Source organism: Ambystoma mexicanum, chromosome 3p (genome assembly GCF_040938575.1).
Source record: "Ambystoma mexicanum isolate Mex_15411 chromosome 3p, UKY_AmexF1_1, whole genome shotgun sequence".
In the NCBI taxonomy this organism is placed as follows: Eukaryota; Metazoa; Chordata; class Amphibia; order Caudata; family Ambystomatidae; genus Ambystoma; species Ambystoma mexicanum.
This window is the reverse complement of record NC_090925.1, coordinates 1,006,343,116-1,006,364,668: the sequence shown is the minus strand read 5'-3', so window position 1 is coordinate 1,006,364,668 and position 21,553 is coordinate 1,006,343,116. Positions and strand designations below refer to the sequence as shown.

The following is a 21,553-nucleotide window of genomic DNA, read 5'->3' as shown; positions in this document are numbered from 1 at the left end:
CTCCACTGGTGCAATTCACACAGACAAGTGACATGTGATGGTACTCCTGATTAATACGGATTACATCTGCATAGTACAACAGGAATTCAAGCTTCATTTGTTTGCAATTGTATGCCACAGCATTTCCAGTTGTTTCCAGTTGTTATGCCAAAAGACTGTTTTTTGTCAGCCCTTTCTTGCCTGTAGCAATGGAATTGGTGATATTTTGGTGGCTACAAAACCAAACATGTGTGCATGTTAATACTGGTGCCTTGCCTCAATTTGAACTATATTCATGCATATGTTGATGTCGCAGAAGGTCCAATTTTTGTGTACCAGCGCATTGCCCCCAGATGCCTAGTCACCAGTCAATGAAAACACAAAAGGCACCCTGCAAGGGGACTACCTCTTCTATCATTATTGCACTGCTGGCAGAAGGTTCTGACCAAAGTCTGGGAGGTCAATGAGCAGTTGGCAGATCTTTGGTGGAAGGAAAACAAACAACGCCTCACATTGTGCTTTAGACTTACAACCAGTCTCTCAATTTAGATATGCGTACTTGTAATGCCGAATTAACTGCGAAACACACAGATTTCTATCGTATCTGACCGTGAAGCACCGCTGGAAGATGGAGGAGGAAGAGCAGTGCATTGGAGAATTAACACGCATCCGACCCATATGCACTTAATTAAAAAGATACCAATTAAGGAAGGAAAGGTGGCCAAAAGTAGGCAAGCAAAAAAGAAGAAAACCAATAAAAGCAAGAGGATAGTGAAATTTGGGATTGCATTTCTTCTTCAATGCAAATCCAAACATTTCACAGAATCATTACCTACTATCTCGAGCATTAGAATTCCTTGGCATTTTAAGAGCCGGCACCTTCAGGTTTCGAAAACTCTGAATGCTTTGTGAAAGCGGGCATTATTTATTAGCATTTTGTTTTTGGTTTAAAATGTTATTGTCAGAACAACTAATAAGAACAGAAGTGCAAACACTGACTATTAGTGACCAATTAATCATGCACATAGGCAATTAAAGTCAAAACATAATAAACAATTTATCATTAACTAACTGGAAATACTATATAGAAGAGAAAGAACAGGGGAGAAAGAAGGGGAGAGAAAAGAAAGGAAAAGAAGAAACACTGAAGTTTAGTACTGAAAATTACATTCACAATAAACCATACAACAGACACAGGAACAATACAAGTTCATGGCATAGAATTACAGGTAATTATACATAACAACATTATTCAAAATTAGCAATGTCCCTGAGGCAAAGTTTGGAATTAACCATAAACATCAAGAAAACAGTTCCAAATGTTCCAAAATTTTTCAAGTTTGTTTGTAAATGGCTCTTTCATACGTTGAAATGGTAAGAAGCTCTTCCACCCAATCATCAATATTAAATGAAGTACTCGATTTCCAGGACCTTAGTATCAAGTTTTTAGCAACCATGCATGCGCGCTGCAACCACATTTTCTTACCAAAGTCAATTTCCTTCAGTAGAGAAACATCACCCATAATTAGTAGTGAGGCATTCATGGGAACGGCAATGTTCAAGACTAAGCTTAATCTTCACAAACCCTTTCCCAGAACTGCTTTGTCTTGATACAAGACCAAATCAAGTGACCAAGAGAACCTGAACATTTAAACTTCCAGCAGAGATTGTTATCCAAAAGCCCCTTCCTAAACAGCTTCTCCGGTGTCCAGTAGCCCCTAAATAGTAGTTTTGTTTCGGATGCTCGGAGGCCCCAATCCAAGCTCACCAGCCGAGTGTTCCCACAGCATCTCTGCCAACATCTCATGCCAACATCTTTCCCTAGTTCCTCAGCCCAAATTGCTGGCAATCCTGCATCTCCTTTTCGAGTAGCCTTTATGATCCCATACATGGTCGTAGCAGGGTGGGATGCACCGGAGCACACCACTAGAGCTGCCCAAGCGGTACTCTGAGCATTCAGTTGCGGCACCTCAACACAGGCTGAAATAATAAGTTTCAATTTTCGATATTCTGCATAGGAGCAGCCTGTCATGTCATATTTCTGGCCAAGTGTATGGGATCCAACTGCCTTCCATAAAACAAATCCTTAAAGTATTTTATACCAGCCTGAAACCATTCTGCCCAGAAGAGAGTCTTACCCTGATATATCAATGCCGGGTTGTTCCATAGGGAGGCATCCGGGTGCAAGTAGGGATCACTACCCATATGATTCGAAAGCTCACACCAGCAGTCTTGCAAGTACGAAGTGAGTGCAGTAGACTTTTTCGACTTACATCTCTTAGTAGTTAACAGGGCTCCAGGGTCTAACTGAGAGACCGCACCACACTCCCACAATTTGAGATCAGATCGTACAGACTGTTCATGGGTGTACCCGGCAACTCTGCATAAGTGGCGAGTGGAGAACGATAGATGATAATCTAGAAAGTTAGGCAAATTCATCCCCCCCAAATTTAATGGGAGTTGAAGTTTCCAAATCGCGAGCCTTGGAGGCTTTCCATCCCAAAGAAAGCTTTGTATAATTCTATTGACCTCTTTGAAAATGTTCCTGGTATCTTAACAGGGAGCAAGCTTAAGATGTAATTTATCCGAGGCGCCAGGTTCATTTTTATACAGTTAATTCTCCCCAAGTTGATAACTTCAGAAGACTCCACCTTTCCAAATCTGACTTGACAATCGGGAGGAGCCACGTAAAGTTCAAGGTTGGCAGTTTCACTATATCTGCACCAAGCCACATGCCAAGATATTTCAACTTTTCGGTACACCAACGAAAATGAAAATGAGCACATGCATGTCGCATACACAAGGTATTGATTGGTAAGATCTCAGATTTACTCCAGTTAATCTTATAACCTGATATCACAGAGAAAGAATGAACATCTCGCATCAAGTAAGAAATACCAACAGCAGGGTCCTGTAGAGCAATCAACAAGTTGTCTGCATACAACCAGATCAAATTATCCCGGCCATTTCCAATTATAGGTTGAGGGTTCATGTCCGCTCGCAAGCATACCGCAAGCGGCTCCATAGACAAAATGAACAAGAGAGGCGACAGCGGGCAGCTTTGTCTTATACCACGATGAAGTTTAAAAGTATCTTAAATAAGTCCATTTGTCAACACGCTTGCAGGAGGGTTCTTGTACAACAGCTTAACCCAGCGTTGGAAATCTCACCCAATATTCATTTTCCGCAGACATGCAAACAAAAAGCTCCACTCACCACGATCAAATGCCTTTTCAGCATCTAGCGAGATGACCGCATTGGCAACAGGCTGATTATGCTCCTTCTCAATGGTCAACAGCAGGCGCCTCATGTTGTCAGCCACTGCTCTACCAGAGTACCAGAGACAAAACCTACCTGGTTCTCGTGTATCAGAACCAGAATGACCTTCTCCAGTCGTACCGCCAGGATTTTCGCCAGTATTTTGCCGTCACAATTTATCAGACTGATCGGTCAATAATTCTCACATCTGGTAGCAGATCTGTTTTTTTTTTCAGCACCGTAATCAATGCCCGTCTCATGGTATCCGGCAGTGTACCGGACTCAAAGGCATCATTGAAAACTTCACATAAGAGCTGTAGCGCAGAATCGGGAGGGCCTTATGAAACTCATTAGGTAGACCATCAATGCCAGGTGACTTGCCCACAGTCAGTTTCGAAATCGCCAGCCGAATAACATCCACCTCCACCCTTCCTTCAACGCTGGCCGCCTCCTCAGTTGTCAGACGAGAAGAAATATGCTACTCAAGGAAGCTCTTGATCTCCACAGGCCAATTCAGAGTCATAGGGTTTTTCATAAAGGCCACAGAATAAATTGTTTATACCTCTTTGTTGCATTTCCAGTACATTATCCTGGTCTCTGATTGCTGTAATAAAGCAGTCGCTTTCAGCTACCTTCAGCCTATATGCCAGTAATCTCCCTGCTTTCTCACCATTCTCAAAGTAATTAACCTTTTGTCTAAATAAAGCATGTTCGATCTGGCTCGAAATGAGTTTGTTTAGTTCATACTTAGCTTTCCGCAATGCAGCTTAGTTGTTTCATCTTTGCTTGCCGCGAAGAGAACATCCAGGCGCTTTGCTTCAGAAGAAAGTCTCTGGATCTCCTTTGCTCTCAACTTCCTCTCTTTGCCAGTCTTTGAAATCAACACTCCACGAGCAAAGCACTTCAGCGCCTCCCAAACAGTCGAGACCCGGACATCCTCAGTTTTATTGATCTGTATGAAACTATCAATCCCCTCTACTACCTCAGTCCTGATCTGATTATTCTTTAGAATATTAGAGTTCATTCTCCATCTGGAGGATTTAACCAAGGAGTGCTGCAAGGACAGTCGTAGAGACACAGGTGCATGATCAGATAAGACAATGAGTCCAATATCTGTATCATAACAACTTGAAGTCACCTGCCCAGAGGTCAAAAAGAAATCAATCTGAGAATACGTATCATGACACTGAGTGTGAAAGCTATAATCTGTCTGACGGGTTCTCCAATCGCCAGACGTCAGCCAAATTGAATTCCCTTATTAAACTCTCCAAGGATCTTCTGCATTTGCTTGACGTTCTGGTATAGTCCCCATTTGATCGGTCTAGTGCTGAGTCCATTACCTGATTGAAATCACCTCCTATTATAATAGAGTCTATATGGAAACTTTGAAGCAAATGAGCCACCTCATGAAAGAACACGGGATCATCTAAATTGGGTGCATATACATTGCATAGAAGAATGTCCACATTTTGAATTTTCACTAATACACATATTATTCTGCCCTCTTTATCCCCTCTGCTTGTAATGACTGATAAAGGCAAATTCTTCTTTATGAGTATTGAAACACCTCTGCTGCTGGATGAATGGGTAGAGAAAAAGGTATCCCCATCCCATCCTCTTTTCAATTTTTCAGCTTCAGGATCCTCCAAATGCGCTTCTTGGAGGAAAGCAATGTCACATGAGTTTGAACGTAGATGAGCCATTTTAGACCATTTCACCACATTATTGAGTCCATTAACATTCCATGAGATACTTTTTAGATGGTCCACAGTTCTAGTGCCCATGCTACAGTATATATTTTGATGTAATATACAATGTATGGAAATAGAGTCAAAGAATAGAATAGGGATAAAGAATAATAATAGAAGAAAGAAAAGATAGAAGATACAGCACAAGCCCCAATTGGGCATTAGACTACCAGGATAGACTGGTAGTAGTTAGTTACAAGTAGATGGCCCACTGTACGGTAACAGCAGTAAGGCAACAAGCAAGAACAATGTCACAACTGACACCAATCTCTCAAGAAGAAACCAATCCTAAATCTCCCATCCCCACCCTAAAATGTGCTCATAATATATATCCCAAAACATAGTTTCGCAATATCCAAATATAACTAAGCCAATCCAAAAACATATATAAACCATCACTAACTTCAGACCCCAATTCTTCAAAACACCAATTTGCCCCCCTAATCCACAGTGCCAAGAAGGTAAACAAATATGCTAGTCCAGAAATAAACTCTTAAAATCCTGGTCACATAAATCCTGCTTCACATATACATATCATCCCAAGTGTATTCCCTAGTATCAAGGCGTATCTGACAATTTCCAACATGACGCATTCCCTATGTATTTATTTTGCCTGAAATAGTGCCTTTTATATTTTTTCTGTGCAGTTCAATCACCCCAGATTCCACTTCTCAACCAGCCCGAAAATCCCAATGACCTCAGCACCTTAACCCTTCATATATGTCAACCAGGAAGAGCTGCCATGAATGCCTATCCGGCTCCTTTCTAATGACCCTATAAGTCCCCCTCAGTGCTCATGGTTTCCACATCCATCTCCTGCCATATCTCTTCCCAACCAAAACCTCACTCAGCTCCTACAGCCACTCCCACGCAGTCCTAAATCTGTCTCATATGCGGGAACATCACACCCAAAATACAGGCCCAACCCCACGACGCCTGCGTCCTAACAGCAAAGGCAGATTTCAACTGGGGGGGATTGAACACATTCTCTGCCTTTCCGGGACCAACCTAATCTGACTGCTATAATGTGCAAGTAAATAACCATGCTCAAGTTCGAAAGCACCCCATCGTAAATAGAGGATGAAACATGTACAGAAATTATAATAAAGCAACTTGACAAATGCACAAATCCCTACAGATAGGGTACCAGCATCTATTCCATCATATTCCCCCGTGCCTCAATGGCCCCAGGCCGAGGAAGCACCAACTCTTAGACAAAGAAAACTTCACAAGGAATGTTAGCCACATGGGAATCAAGTGGGGGTGGAGATATCCAACCATCCAGGGGCCTCCACAGGGTATGATCTGGCCCTGTTCCACCCATCATGAATGCATCTGAATTAGAGGAAAGTCACGCGTGGTTGGCAAACAGGCTATTGCAAAAAACAGACTTTACGGAACACGGAAGAACCCTTCATTATCCCTCCAGTATGCTCATAGGCCTCTCACCTGCCACCAGAATCAGGAGGCAGGAACGATAAGTGTGCTATCCCTGTCACACAACTACATTTTACAGCGCCATACCGCACAGGCTCCCATACGCCCCACACCAGCCTGGGCCCAACAACCAACGGAGGACCCTCCCCCTATTGCGCATCACCTTTCTCACACAAAACTGCCATAGCAATACAGGGAACGTCCGAGCGTGTACCGCATGCTCGCCTCCAAAGCGAAAACAGGCAGGCGACACTATACAAACGGCGCCGGGCGCACACCCTCCCTCCACATACTCAATGACACCGGCCCCACAGCCGACAATATTTGATGATGCGCACACAGTTCTCATCCCCCTCACTCCTATTTTGGATGGCTGCACAGTTCTCAGCAGCCCCATGTGACTTTAATGCACCGATTATGATAGCTTACTTCTAAAAAGGTTGGGGAGGCACCATGGGAGGGGAGAGCAGGCGCAGGCCAGATCACCAGCTGCACCACCGCGCCATCAGACCCCGGCCCAAGGAAAAGGCAAGACGGGGAGGAAGAGAAGGAACTCATTTATTTGAACGCTGGCATAGTAGCACAAACACTTGTATGAGTCCCAATGCACCCCAGACCATTCTCATTAATTTATTATATTCCTGACATCAAAACAACAGCAAAAAATGTTATGTCCCAGATAACCTCATGAAGGCTCTTCAAAAGGTCCAGCCATATAGCAGAGGGTCTTTTAAACACGTGCTGAAAGTAAATGAGGTCATGAGAACTGATCACTGTTTCCCACAGAAGTTAATCAAAGCAGGATTTGATGCTATAAACATCCTGTGGAGGGAGTAAGAGCATGTGTACCCTCACAAAAAAAAGACCACCATTAATACAGCCACTTGCGTGTTTAATCCTGTGGAGATCAAAAAAGGGATTCAACGCCAGCACCCAGCTGAAAATGAAACATTGCACTTTCAGAAGCTTACATTTGTATGGCAAAGCCGCTGTGGAAACAGACATTTTCTCGGCTTACCGCCACCATAGCAAAACATTTTTGCAGAGGAAAACCACCATTCAGCCAGGAGAAACGTTAACCGCGATACTGTGTAAAAGCTGGCACAATTCGAGAATGGTGGTGAATGTCAATCCCTTTCTTCGCTACCCAGCACCCAAAGCCACAGTTAATTGATCACCCCTGACATCACTCTCCATACCCTGGATGCCAGTAAGACACATACATTTTGAACGTTGGAGCGTCCCATCGCCCACATGCAGGAACACCAACGGCACATACCTGTGGCCAACCAAAAACCCTGATAGGAAAACCAGAGGCACTCATGATATTAGCCACAAATGTCACAAAAAACACAGGACAAAGCTTGAGCTGCTGCAGGGTGTGCGGGGGAGAGGAGAAAGAGCGAGTATGTGTCTGTCTCGCAAAGAGATCACTCTGCGGCTCCAAGTCACACAGACACATGACAGTACTCCTGATGGTCTAAAATATATTTAACAAACCCCTATTGGATTACATCTGCGTAGTACAACAGGAATTAACAGTGTATTGGAAATTGCATGCCGCAGCAGTTCCAGTTGTCATGTCAACCACAAAGACTGCTTCTTGGCACCCCTTTCTTCTCGTAGCAATTGTTTTGGCAATATTTAGGTGCCGTCAAAACCAAAAATCTGATGTTTTCACGCACCTCGGCAACACAAAAGGATGAGAGCTATGCCACTGGTACTTTGAGAGCTCTGGAGATAGTGAATGAAGTGATTCAAACAGAATAGAGGTATTCAAACCTGCATGACTTTCATTCCCCCCTGTACAAAAGAAACTGTGCAGACCTGGCTTAGTCCTCAAACCATATTGCATTGCTCTATTGTGGACAGTTCAAATTAATTTTCATAAGTGCCAACTTGTGCATGAGTTCTACGCACCGTCACCCATGACATAGCACATACAAAATGTGCATATTACAATTGCTCAGTATCCAGTCTTCCCTTCTCCCCTGAAGCACTCCCATGTTTACCTTCTTCTTAAGAAACCCACAGCCAATCCCTTCTGCCCGGCTATCGCCCATTCTCCATCACTCCTTTCCTGGGCAAACTCCTGAAAAAACTGCCCATCTCCCAACTTAATCTTCACACTGAATCTGTTGGTTGTCTCCATGGCCATCAGTCTGGCTTCAGAGCTCCCAGAAGCACAAAAACTGCTCTCCTGGACATCCATGGCGACCTGCTGTCCAACCTCGCTTCCAAAACGCTGTGTCCTCATCTTACTTGATCTCTCTTCTGCCTTTGACACGGTCAACCATGCCATCCTGCTCAACCGTCTCCGTGATAACCTGGGTCTCACCGATCAGGCCCTGGCTTGGCTGACCTCTTTCCTCTCCGATCGACCCTCCCAGGTCCAACTTAAGTCCTGTCTCTCCTCTCTCTTCCTTGCAGTGTTACCCACATGTCTAACCTCTCTCCCTGGCTGGCACTTCTTGCCCACTGCATTGCCACTTTCTGTCCCAACTTTCAGTTAATGTGGATGACACAACTCAGGCTCCCTTCCGCCACTACCTCTTCTCTCATCTCTGACTGGCTACTGCATTTGGGGACTGTTTTCTGTATCCCTATGGCCCCCTACCAGCACTTGACACCTGCTGTCTACACTTGCCACCAGCTGGCCAGAATTGTACTTATTGCTTTTATTTATTCTATTTATTTTTACTGTCGTTCCCATGTACTGCACTGCCCCCTCCCCCTCCTCAATCTCAATGCCACCTGGCCTAGTAGGATCGTTGTCTCTGTCTTCCCGCTGTTCCCCCTCCCTTGCCTCTTCACGCCTTGAAATACTTGTGTATTGGCACATTATAAATGCCATATCATATCAAGGAGCGTTAATTCGATATCCAATAGCCAAGTCATCTAAAAATTGATTATTTAAGGTGAAACTCCAAATGGCAATGCCCAACCCCAAAAAAAGTCTGCACTAACAGCGTATACAGAAGCTGTTAGCTGTAAAGTGACTCATTTGGAGAGGCGATCCCCAACCTCATTTCACTTTTAGGTAAAGAATTACGCTATTCTTGTTGTGCATCTTTCAAATATAAGAGGTCTCCCAAGTCAAAAAGGAATCTTCCTGGAATCATTCTGGACTCATCCATCGATAGTTCAGGGAGATCATCCAAAAACAAAGTATGTGTATAGCCGAAAATAAATAAGATGACTCCAGAGTTATCAGAGAAACTACTCCAGGAGGAGTTCGGATTACTTCCAGTGATTACTTCCAGTGATCTTGTATTGCGCCAGGATGACCCCATGACAATTTCAGGATGGGTCGGGCATTACTTCAGGATGACCCCATGACAACTTCAGGATAGTGGGGGGGATTACTACAGGATTGTTCCATGACAACTTTAGGATGAGTTTGGAATTGTGAATGATTACTGCAGACAACTAACTGAGGAGTTTCATGATAAAATTAGGAAAAGGGGTTTTGATCAGCCCCAGGATATATCCCTGGAAATCCTGACTTGCAGCCATCACTTTCCATCCAAGGACACACTCTGGAGAAGATGTGTTATGCATGCCATAGACATTTATTCGATAGCCCAATATTTTCTAGTTGTTGCGCAGTTACATCATTGGGAACTGCAACATTACACACAGACATATTCCGATTTACCGCAGTCTCTTTCAATTGTCCAGGTGAAGTAACAAGGGCAGGTTTTGAGGCAGGAATGTAGGAGTAAGACTTACGTTTTCCAGCTTTTGTGACCATAACTGAACAGCCATTACTAAGTTTTGGAATAGTCAGTTTCCACACATCAGCTTGTTTTCTTTTGTTTTTATGCTGCATCTCCTTCTTGTAGTTCACACAACTACGTTTTCCAGCACTTCCCCGATTCCTCCAGTAGCTTCCCCCCTCTACCTTTCTTTTTGAAGCCTGAATTAGTGCCTGGGCATCACAATAGATTTTAATTATTCGTCAAATAATTTCTGTGTCCTTCACTGTTTCTTGGCTGCGGGTATGAAAAGGCAAGTTAAAACATCAAAATGTGACTATCAAAACAGACTTTTTGCTCGAGCTGTACACTGGGGTAAGTGACTCGCCTTAAGTACGATCCTATCTGTCCACTTGGTTTCATTTTTGCTTCTTCTTGCACACTCGTTGGTGCTTTCCCCCATCCCCATGCAGCTACCCACTCAGTCTAGCTGCACACATACTATGACCTGGACTACAGTCCCCGAGGGCATTCAACCCATGGTGCTTACAGATCATGCAAATTGTAAAATGCGCTCTACAAATGCCCAATAACATAAGAGAAATCATGCAGACTAACTATACTAGAGAGTTACTATAGAGGAAAGAGATGCTGTAAAAGAGCGGTGGGCATTGTGCAGCACGCTGTGTGTGTGAAAAAAGGGAATGCCTCTGCATAGGGACGTCAGATGTACCCTCCTCTCCCAAACATCAAATAGATGGGACAAAAAAAAAAAACATTGCTACCTGCTGACAGGAAAAGCACTACTGCTTTGAAATCATTTTCTCCATGTATTTCTCTTCGACTTTCATCAAGGCCCTCTATCAGCTATTTACAATTAACTTCACCAGGAATTGTCAAAGGTTCTAATTCCCCATCCTTTCAAATACACAGAGAATTGTCGGAATCAAAGAAAAGCACATTAAAGAGTGCATTGATTGAATCATTTCCTAAAAGAGAAAAAACAAAGAAACAAAAAGTACATTTAGTATGCTCAAGTATTTGTGCAACTTCTCTATACCCAAAACCATCCATTTATAGTGGGCTTGCTATCACTGTTCCTGCCCGATGTGTCCCCATTTGATATGATACAAGTCATTTATAACACACCTGTACAAGTGTTTCTAGGTGCGACAAGGAAGGGAAGACAGGAGGACAAAACAACAATGTTACTAGGCTGTGTGTCCTTTAGATGGCACAAGTGCAGGGGGGTTTGCCAGGGGAGAGTGTAGTTGAACGCATGACTGCCGTCAAGTGCAGGGAGTCAGGGGACTGTAGTGTTGCAGATACACTCCCCAAGTGGTTGGGAGGCCGGGAGGCAGTGCTAGGGCAACTGGTTGTTGAGGAGCCTGGTCCCATGCGTTCAGTGGGTGGCCAGGTAACCAGCTTGAGCAGCAGACGGGCATCAGCAAGGGAGAGAGAAAGCGGAAGTGAAAAGATGGGTCGAGTTGCTTCCGGAACCTTAAGTGTTCCTGCTCTAGTTTGAGGGGGGCTGTTCAAAGTGAGGGGCCCGCCAAGGACAGAGATCTACCCCCACCCCACCCTCTCAGCCTGTAGAAACGTCTGACCCTCAGAGAGTTGAGGTGGAGGAGCCGAGGGCTTGTGAAGGAAGATGCTTAGTAAGAGAAAGTTGGATGTAGTATGGTCCCCTGCCCATAAAGCCTTGAATGTAGCGTGGCCCCCGTCTTCATCTTGATCCTTGCAGCCACAGGGAGACAGTGGAGAGATTTCAGGGCTGCAGAGATATGGTCCCTGGGCTCGAGGCCAAGGACAAGTCTCGCAGTCCTGTTCTGGATTAGTTGTAAAGGGCGAAGTGCAGCCTAGAGAGAACCAAGGCAGACAGTGAGCTTCTAGGGGGAAAGTGAGAAAAGGAGGAATACCTCTGAGGAGGTGCAGCTGGGTGATACTCCTTAGAGATGTGAGGAGAGAGGGTGGAGTCGAAGATGACACCAAGGTCTTTAGCCTCAAAGGGAGGTGCAGGTAGTGGGCCCAGGGTGGGCGACCAGAGTGAGAGAGGGAGGAAAGGCGGGAGCAGGTGTCCCAAAGAGGAGGATTTTGGTCTTAAGACATTAAGGCAGACATCGTTGAAGGCACACCATTCCTGAATTGGAGACAGACCGCCAGGTATGAGAGAAGGAGCAAAGAGTCTGAGGGGAGCCTGAAGGAGAGCCGAGTGTCATCTGCAGAACACTGAAAGTTATAACAGAAGGCAGAGATGCGGTGCTCCAGAGGTGCCGGTTAGTGGTTAAAGAGCCTGGGAGAGAGAGAGATTAGACCCCTGGGGAACACCACATGTAGAGAGGAAGGACCCAAGTTGGGCATGGGAGGGTCAATCAAGAGAAATGAGGTAGGGCCTGACCAGTGATACCCAGGTTGTCACAGAGACAACTTAGCAGGATGGTGTGGTTGACCGTGTTGAAGGCAGAGAATAGATCAAGGAGAATGAGGACAGACGGTGTTAAGAGTCCCGATTAGAGAGCAAGTCTTCATTGGTGTTCAGAGAGAGCAGTTTCTATGCTTCTGGCTGCTCTGAAGCCAGGCTGGCGATCATGGAGACAACCAACAGATTCAGTATGCAGATTAAACTGGGAGATGGCCAGCTTTTCCAGGAGTTTGCACAGGAAACACATGCGTTTTGCCCTAAACAAATATGTATAGGTAATAAATAAAATATATTAAAGGAGAGAGGGAGATCGGGCGTACGTTTTGCTGGAGAGGAAAGTTCGGCATAGGGCTTTTTAAGGAGAGGGTGCACACGGGAGCCCTTAAGGGGGTGGGGAAGGTACCAGTGGCAAAAGGGTGATGTGCAGAAATCGGCCAAGGCTGGAGCAAGGGTGTCAATGTGGTCCTTAATGGTTCTGGAGGAGCAGGGGAGCACCTGCTTTGACTAGACTTTCATAGATTGGACTTGTCTAGAAACATCTGGACTTGTCTCGAAATATCATCGGGAGTGAACAGAGAGAGGAGATACAGGGTCTGGAGTGGTAGAGGGAGAGAGAGAGTGGACAGGATGTCCAGAGTTGTATTGGGGAAATGAGATGCCAGAACTGTGCAAAGGGCCTGGGAGGGAACAGGAGAGGTGGAGACTGCAGCAGGATGGCCAGCTCCTTGAAAGGTTTCAGTTTCTTAAATCTAAATAGCAACCTTATAGCGTACCAGCTTGCAGACAGCAACATGTACAGGAAATTATAGGGACTGGAAATGGGAGGGCATGAAGGGACAGAACTCCTGATCAAAGTGATCCTCACTGGAGGGGGAAGAAAAAGTCAATATAACACCAGGCACTATACATGTGGGTCAGAACCCCCCCTCTCCCTACCCCCCATAGGCATGACCACTGTGGCATAAATTATACACTACAGCTGAAACAGTGCAGCACTCATGAGCATATTTTGTTGAGGCATGGTTTCTCACACATGCGCCACGGCCTGCATTTTCATTTCTGTGCCAATTCGTTTAACTTTAAGGCAGACCTCCAAATCTTTTGCTGGACTCAAGGATTTTTAATTTTTACTCCCAAGTGAGTAGGACCTCATCCTCACGCATTTTACTGACTAGGATATTTGGTTTCTTACTGTTTACGGAGTCTGGTAAACTACACAGACATCTGCTTTTCGCATGGCGACACAGCACCTTATGTGCAGTGCCACTGAGAAGTCCCATACTTTTCTTAGATGAACTACTCTTCCCAAGACTAGTAAGATGACTTTTGTCTCATCTTTTCTCGTGTGGTTCCACCAGCACACACCGCCCTACGTGGACTGCTGGGGGTGTTACATAGTAACTCTTATCCCACTTCCTTGTAACTAACCAGAAATGGCTGGTGGCAGTGGTTTCTTTTGCACTACCTGTGTGCCATCTCTCAGCTGCAGTACAGCACCATAAGGGGGTAATTTCCCCAAAATGGCATCTGTCTTTTCGCCATTTCTCGTCAGTTATTTCTGGGATTTTACTTGGGCGATTGACAGCCCTAGGACTGTGAACAAAGGTGAGGTTTTGGGGACTAGAGGCAGAGTCAATAACTGGATGACAACACCCAAGGAAGAAGACGTGAAGGGATGTCAACAGCACCCTCCTGGACAGCGAAGTGCCTGGTGAAGCCGTGCAGCGGTGCTGACTCAGTTTTCATTTTGACTTGGAAGACCACTTCCTCCGTTGGGCTAGTGGGAGCAACTAGCCAACCCCCGACTTGCTATGAGTTTCCAAGGCTGCAGAATACCAATGCCCGGGGACCCCTGACCATCAAGTGCATGGTCTTTCAGAAGTGTAAATCCGGCCAAAACTTTGTGGGCATCCAGAGGACCCTACAGAAACAGGACCGAGGGATCAAGTAACTCTCTCTCTCTCTCTCTCTCTCTCTCTCTCTCTCCCGCAATAGCCCGCCAGACATCCTCCCTTTCGCCCCCACAACCATGGACCAGGAACACGGGACTGCAACAGGAAGGCATCCAGCTGGAAACAATTCTCAGGTACTGTGGGGTTTGGTTTACATCTACCTTTTGCCATTTGTGGTGCTTCCTAGCTTGCGGAGTACTACTTTAAACCCTTTTGAGTCGTAGCTCACCTACACTGGCCTCCCACCTTGTGCTTCTTCAAGGTGGCTCCTCTTGAGCTTGGTGATTTTCTACTAAACTACTGACTATTTTAAAACAGTGTTCTAAGAAAAGAGCATCAGAACTTTGAACTGGGCCATTGACATTGGCTGCCCTAGCTCCGTAAAGGCTCCTCTTCTGAGCCTATTGGCTTTGGCAGTGCTTTTTCCCTTACAGGTTTTGATTGTTGAACACAATTATTGCTTGGATACAAGACTGCCTACATCCCTCTGGGATTACTTACCAAGTATGGTCTGGTCGGACTTTAACCCCCCCCCCTTACTTAAAACTCAATATTGTAATGCTGATTACAATCAAGTGCTAATACTGACCTCAGTCACTCAGTGCTGGAATATGTTTAGCATAAGAAAAGTTTACTCACCTACTTTATTGCTTGTGTTGCATTTAATCCTAATTTTGGGATTATTGTTACTATTAGTTGCTGCTTTTTAAAGATTGTATAATTATACTTGTGCGTATATTATATATAGCAAAAGAGAAAGGTGATGCTGGAAGGTTTTGAATTATTCATAACCACGGGGACAGCTCTGGGCAACCCTCAGCCTGCCAAGCCATTACAGAAGGGGAAAAACTATATGCAAATCTGACTTGGTCCTACCCCAAAAGGGGCACATATTCATACTATAACTATAAGTGTCTAAGAGTTTACTGCGATACCTGCATTTAATGATTTCATCATACAGCTGTACAGCTCATATTACCCCTCTCAAGATAAGCCTGGCTGCTCAGTCACTCTACCAACTTGAGTAATACAGGCCTATATTAAAAGGTGGGTTATCTAATACTAAGTGTCGTAAAATCACACACCAGCTGCAAATTCTTACCTAACACGTGTAGATAGCTTATTACTTAAAGGGTTGGGCATGGACCGATTCATGTCGAATATTGGCAGTAACAGCTCCAAAGCCAGAGAGAGGCGCAGCCAGTAGGAGCATGTATCCCCTTACTTGGTGACGGTTTGAAAGCGATCAAGACTGATCAGTAGAACCGTCATTGTGTGGAACTAGAAAAGGGAAGGAATTACCCCACCCACGAAAAGGGGGTCTCACTATGCTGAACAGCTAGAGCGCCTTGAGGCAGTGGTCTTCTTATTTGGGGAGGGAGGGGCGAGAAGATAAAAAAAAAGAAGAAACAAAAAGAAGAAAAAACTGCAAGTCTCTGTTAAGACAGATTTCTGAACTCTGTCCTGGAGGGGCAGAGGTTCAGAAGGCCAACCTAGTTTCTTGGAACAGGGTAACCTCTGGACAAGCCAGACCAATCAAGGTAGCGATCGCGGCGGTCAAGACTAGGTCTCAAGAGGGGTGAGGGTGACTGAAAGCCTGCAATGAGTACACAAAGCAAGGACACTTATAAATTACTCCAAGCAGGTGTTATATTAAAAATAGAGACACATTTATTACAAGGCCTTTGTAACATTGACCATAGCGAGAAATCACAATAAAACTCAAGTAAACCAACACATACCAATCAAATACAATATATATACAAATACAAACGAGTCTAACGAGTTAGACGCACGAAATGTGTAGACCACCTAGATGGGGAGGAAAACAGTCAGTGCGAATAATAGTTAGACCCAGTCCGCCTTCAGAGGCACCTAACTAAAAGGAAGTCCGAGCCCTACGAAGAGTGGAGCCTTCTGCTCAAAAGTACCTGCACATGCTGGTGCCAACGGGCAAAGGGGAGTCTCTTCGAGGAAATCAGGCAATTTAGTTCGATGAACAAATGAAGATGAACAGAGCTCCGCGACTCAAGCGCAGCCTCCACTGTGGGCAGAAGCAGAGCGCGAGTACGGAAAGGCGTGCTGTTTGACACAGCAGGGACAAGCTATGGGCTACTGCAGGAGGGCGACCAGTTCCTAGCGATGCTACTCACCGGTCCCCGATGCAGGCAGACCCAGGCTTCTCCGCGTCAGTTTCAGTGCTGGCAGGTTCAGATACGAGCAGGGGACGTCTCAGCGTCGTGTAGATTCCGCAGCAGCAGAAGTAGAGTGGAGGATGTCCCAAACGCAGTGAACCCGCACAGATTGTCACCACAGCAGGGCGACGGAGCGGCCGTGTGTATTTCAGCCCAATGTACACCGCTCACTTCAGACCAGGGAATGCCAAGTGTACGAATTGTGAGAGAGTGGCAAGGACTTGTAATACAGCAGCAACCTGACAGCGGTTACAGAGCAAGACTCCTGGATAGGCTGGTCAGTTCACTGGATGGCCCAGAGACACTTCCGAAGGCTTACGTGCAGGAGATGGTGAAGATGGCGAGAATAGTTGTTCCCACTATTCCAAAGGGTCGAAGTACCAGTACAGGCCTTCTCGTTCGATCAGAGGTAGAAAGGGTTTCACAAAGCGACAGCAGTGCGGAGGAGCAGTCCTTCAGCGGGTCACCAGCGATTCCTCGGTTCAGCCTCGTGGTTGCAGGATACTTGGCTCCTGTATTCCTTCGTTCGTGAGAACTCAGGAGATCGACATGGTAGTGGTGTTTCCAGCCCCATCTTATCCACGGTTCCCTTCACGCCAAAACGGAGGGGACCCAATGGCAGATCTGCTCACAAAACACTCACACCATACGTGGACCTATCACGGACCACGGTGGTCCCAGGCATTCACGACACACTAGATTCTCTGGCACCCAGGATATGTATTGGGACCAGACATCCCAGCCCACATTCTGGAGGCACACACAAGGCCTGTAGAAGCCCGCGAAAACATCTGTGTTTCGCGGGAAAGTACATGCCCAAATAAGGAAGGCCCCGTGTCGGCTCGACCTGGGGAAGGTGAAGGGGGGGAAGACGGTCAGCGGACAGGACACAGAGCCTCGTGGTCTGGCCATTTTGGGAGCCAGGCCACCATTTTGGGCTGAGCGTGAGAAACACGCTTAAACGCCAAAAGGAGCTCAAAAACACAAAGAAACGATCGCTACCACCAGTCCCTTCCGTGATTCACTTGCACCGTTCATTAACAATCCAAAGAGAGTATCTAGGGCCTGTAGAAGACTAGAGACCCAAGAGAACAGTAACTTAGCTTACAGTGCCCTCTTGTATCATGTTGCGCGAAAGCTGCAACATGAACTACGGAAAACGTTTCCCGGTACTGATTGTCTTAAGGGCATGTCAGTTTCCCCGTAAGAATGGAGCGAAAGCCCAGAGGAGTGCGGAAGAAGGCTGCACTTTGCTGGCAAAGTCTAGATCATGGTGAAAACAACAGCAAAAAGTTTAGGGGTTGCCACATGGAAGGAAAATTACCCACAATTAAGAAATCTTTCCTAACAGTCTCAGAAGACTTGCTGTTCAGATTGTGAAGTACCAGCTGGATTTTATTTTGGAGGTGTGGCCCTGGACTAGCCCACAGATGTGGAGAAAACCACACCTGGATGCACACTGCACAGGGCAGATATAAACCTTCAGCACTTCTACTCAACCAATGGTACATAGGGAAAAGAAATCCTTACACGCATGTGAGACTGGGTCAATTGCTTAACTGGATTTTTCTTGCTGGAACACAGATGGTTAGGTTGATACACTGACGCTTGGAGCGATGCTGCAGCAATTAAAACAAACAGTCAAGGATACATGGGTCTACGAGAGACTTCAAAATTAAGATTAGAGGAGCAGGAGCTAAAACCAGCACTTAGTAAGCAGGACCCAACGCTGGGAAACCAGGAGAGAGTACAAAGTAAACTGTAAATGCAACTGCCACATGAGACGTGAATTTTCAGTAACTCCCCCTCCCCCAGACTGTATATGAGAAAGGAACAGCCTAAAAAATAGGTTTGAAATCCCTGATTGTGACTCCCAACTATAAAAGGCCCCACCTTCACTCACAGCAAAGTACAGTTTAAAAAAGGCATCCTTACCTTCGGCAAGTCCTACTGCAGAGGTCAAGATTTTTGATCAGGTCACTGCTGCTGGGGACTTCGCTGTCCTAGAGGGAATGAAAGAGCCAATTTCTGTTCCTGCAATTGAAAAAGAATTTAAAAAAAATATTACGTACCAGATTGACCTTACCAACATTTGCGCACTGCACTCTGCCAGTCAGCACACATTCTCCCCCGCACACAAGGGACTGAGGGTGCAGAGTCCTACCAGGAAATCTCCAAAGTTCCCTATAGGCCAGTCCATTCCAGCTGGCAGAGAGAACAGAGCAGCCAGAGCACATACCAGAAAACGTGACTTATACTCAGCCACAGAGACAAAAAATGGGAGCGCGAGAGAAAGATGGTTATCAGCTTTATATTTTACCCTTTCTATTACCTGCCTAGAATAGTTGCGAAGTCTAGCCTGCTGGCATTCCAATAATTCATCTACATAGAATCTGACACGGTAGTGCTTAACCCACCCAGCTAATTTTTGGAAAAAATGAGTAATAGCCATTCAGCTTTTACTGCAGTTCGGCGACGGTGCTAAGACACGAGGGCCCCTGGCTTCACTGCAACATACGGTGCCCCATGCAGGTGAAGGCCTGGCAATCACAGCAGGAAGATATACATGAATTCCAATCATTTCTATTGCAGCTGTGCACCCAAAGTACTGTTGATAATACAGTGAGTTTTAGTACATCAAAGGATGCACAGAATCGCTCTATAGTAGATGACTACAGGGGTAGCTCAGCAGGTTGACAGACCGATGCTGAGATGTTACATATGCAAAACTTGTTAATCAAATGACTTTTACAATTACTTATAAAAAAAGGAAGTGTTATCAAATGTTTTTGGCCAGGGGATGGGTTGGGCACTGGGTTAGGGTATTCCTGCCTCGGTTTGCACCCACGAACCCAGTTTAATTTCCTAATAACGGCTGTTAGCACAACAGAAGCATTCATTTGTGATAACCAGTTACAAATATAACCTGTGATAGAACACAAAGCAAGGGACACACAAATTACAGAGTATTGGTGTGGCAATCTGGCAAAAAAAAATATTTAAAAGAAAACTAATGAATGCAAGTTTCAGTAGTGTTGAGTTTGGAAATGACTTTCCTACGAACATGCAAAATGCACATTTGAACAATAATGTGCCGAGCATGTATAATACCTGCTTTCAACAGTGATGCCCCACCCATCCCCAGTGATGTTCCTGGCCCATTGATTCCTGTGGTGCCCCTTTCAGGACAAAGGGGTTGAGCAAACAGAGTCAGGAAATGCTCAAGTGACGGCTGGGGAAAGGAGCCGAGCGAAGATTAGGTCACTGAGCTCCCAGGCTTCCCTTGGCACTTCGGGGTTGTGTAAAGCCTGGTCAGAGCCGAGGCATGTCGGGTCCCGAGATTCGCCAGACCTCCGATGCCGGATCTCAGACCCGTCCAGAGCAGCCCATGGACCAGAGGGTTGACGTAGCAGAGGGGCCGGTGTTGTATGATATCCAGCTCCCCAAAGCAGATTGCTGGAGCCTAGCAATCTGCTGTGGGGGAGCCAGATATCCTACAACAGCAGCATTGCGTGATTCTGTCCCCGCCCACTCCTCACCCTGCGCATCTGCCTTCGTGGGTCCACAGGGGGGAGGGGAGCAGATGGAGCGGGAAAGGCCTAAAACACTTGCTTCTGTGCACCCTCGCCACCCATGACGTGCGAGCCGAGAAGCGGCATCCCTTACTGGGCAAGACAGTGCTGGCAGGAAGCAACAACACAGCCTGGACACGCTATCCAAATGCAGGAAAGCGCATGTCCAGGCTGCGTTTATTTCCTGTGTCTTGGCCCTATGGCCCTACCCCTCCCACCCCCAATCACGTTAAGCACAAGCCTGGTGGGCCAGTGGGTTGCCTGTCCTGAATCACACACCCCGTCCCCCCACGTGGGCGCTTCCCACAGATTGAAGACCTCTGCCTACAGTTTGGTTTGTTTTAAGGCGAAATACTCTTATCCGGCTGGCAAGATTACATGGGAGACTGCATTTTCACCATATACACGAACATGTAGGCATCTAATCAGTGAGACAAGACAGGGACATTATGGAAATCTATCCTATAGAGATAAACAGAATAAATGCTGGGGTTGGAATCAAGATTCAAGAATGATTATGGCCGTACAGCACAATGCACTGCCTAGCAGCACTGAGCGGTAAAGTTAGGCACATCTTCCTGCAATATTCAAATCAGAACCCCTCACCTCGTAAAGCCAGTAAGGTTACAGAAATCAAGCCAAGCGAACTTCATGCCGTTGCCGCTCTTCTTCCAGAGCCTCGGGTTGCCGCCACACTCGTCCCCCGCTCTGGGGCGGCATACATAAAACCCCCAGCGCAGGAGGACTCGGCTGCCCAGGAGGCATCCAAACCCACCTGAACAGAAAAACGAGCAAGCATGGGGTAAAAATAGGATCGACATGAGGCTTAATTTCCAAATGAGTGAGTTCATTGCTGTTCAAACAGTGAAAGCTGTGTTGCTCGAAGAAAGTTGTCCTATACACGTGAATATAGCAACACGTCATTGCTACTTGGAAGGAGAAAACATGCAAGTACGCTTATGCAAACAATACATCCGACTTGCTGGCAGTCAAATTTGTATAAAAAAAAAACCATTTGCCCTGAAATTCGGCCATAAACCACAACTTTTTAATGGTGAAGGGGGGAGATGGGGATAATATAAGGCAAGAAGACTCACAAAGGCACCCAAATATAGCAGGCACTTCCAAACACTTCCGAGAACTACAACCGCATTATAAATACACACAAAAAAATACCTGTCCAGGGCACGCTGCTTCCTCCGTGATTCCCTCCCTAAGGCACGTACGTAACACGTGACGTCCTACGTGAAACGTCACTACAACCTAACGGCAGACACACGTAGATACGTAAT

At 45.9% G+C, this 21,553-nt stretch overlaps 1 long non-coding RNA gene across 2 annotated transcripts; it reads right to left on the bottom strand.

Moving 5' to 3' along the window:
- Nucleotides 1-9,331: 9,331 nt before the first annotated feature.
- LOC138581186 (uncharacterized) lies at nucleotides 9,332-21,529 on the bottom strand. Of its 2 annotated transcripts, XR_011304465.1 has the most exons (5): nucleotides 21,438-21,529; nucleotides 20,868-21,036; nucleotides 18,625-18,723; nucleotides 18,220-18,308; nucleotides 9,332-11,109 (listed from the first exon to the last, which is right to left on the bottom strand). It is a non-coding gene; the product is annotated as an uncharacterized lncRNA (long non-coding RNA). The 2 variants fall into 2 exon arrangements; XR_011304464.1 differs by lacking the exon at nucleotides 18,220-18,308 and having other exon boundaries at nucleotides 9,334-11,109; nucleotides 21,438-21,525.
- Nucleotides 21,530-21,553: the final 24 nt, after the last annotated feature.